Raw genomic sequence first — 1,553 nt, 5'->3', positions numbered from 1 at the left:
AACTCGATAAAACCAATGGATGAACATAATTCTGTCGAACTTGAACCGTTCATATTTATAACAGAAAAACGCAGTTTTGAGTGTCTTAATGATAACGAAATTGGCTGAAATTTTGCAAAGATGATTTATACATTAGTATCTAAAGACTAGACGGTGGAGATGTGAAAATTCGATTGAAAAGTGAGTGTAAAGTGGAAATCCTCACCGTAAGAATAAATGCGGACATCCGCACCTGAGAAAATCTGTGTATATATATATATATATATTGGACTAACTTTTCGGTCATATTTCCACATTTCCACCGTTGAGTTTGTAAAACCTAATGCATAGATTACTTCTGCAAAGTTTCATCTAATTTGATGATCGTTTGGGTTTTCGTAATCGTGATTTACACAAATAGCTCTGGTTAGACAAATTTATGGTCCGTTCATTGATTTAATCTAATTCGGTACCTAAACGATCGTCAATCTGAATGAAATTTTGTAGGAATGATCTATACATTAGTATCAATAAATTGAACGATGAAGATGTGGAAATATGACAGAAAAGTTAGTCAAATAAGGAACTTCACACATTAATTTTAGAGCGAAGCTTAACTCTGGATAGGAACTGTATATATATATATATGTATATATATACAGTTCCTATCCAGAGCGAAGCTTCGCTCTGAAATTAAAGTGTGAAGGTCTTTTTATGGCTCACTTTTCGGTCACGTATCTACATCTCCACCGTTCATTTTTTAGAACATACTGTATAGATTATTTCTGCCAAGTTTCATCCAATTTGATACTCATTAAGGTGCCGAATTGTGTGAAATGCATGAACAGACAAAAATCTCTCCAATCATAACTGTTCGTGTAAATCACGATTATGAATGCCCAAACGATCGTCAAATTAGATGAAACTTGGCATAAGTGATCTATACATTAAGTTCTAAAAACTGAACGGCGGAGATGTGGATAGGTGATCGAAAAGTGAGCCAAAAAAAGACCTTCACACTTTAATTTCAGAGCGAAACTTCACTCTGGATAGAAACTGTATATATACATATATATTATCATATTTTTCTTTTATGACCAATGTATTGTAAACTACAACAAAAATCTTAGTTTCAATATCCGATCATAATCAAATATTGACACGACCCACCCCAAATTTCACCCTGAAACCCGGAGTAAGTCGTGCGGGGACCACCTCCAAGGAAAATTTACTGAAAAGATTAAGCAAATCTCCCTTGCAGATGGACAACCCTAACTCGAAAATTTCATATTACACTCTTAATTCAACACTTCCGAACATCACATGATCATCCTTCAGAAATTCTACATATAATATACGATAATCCCAAAGTATTCAGAGCTACTAAACACAAGCGGAAGAAAGAAAACACGAGTAGGTTGAACAGGTAACCTACTGACGAAAACTGGCAGAAATGCGGGTGACTATGCCTCGTCTCCTACTAGATCCAACCTGAACTCTGCAGACTGGGCAATTTAAAACGAAGCGCCCAGGGGAAACATTTAATAACGTTAGAGTGAGTGGACAAAAATAAA

This window comes from Fragaria vesca, linkage group LG2 (genome assembly GCF_000184155.1).
Source record: "Fragaria vesca subsp. vesca linkage group LG2, FraVesHawaii_1.0, whole genome shotgun sequence".
Taxonomy (NCBI): domain Eukaryota; kingdom Viridiplantae; phylum Streptophyta; class Magnoliopsida; order Rosales; family Rosaceae; genus Fragaria; species Fragaria vesca.
This window is presented reverse-complemented; position numbering follows the sequence as displayed.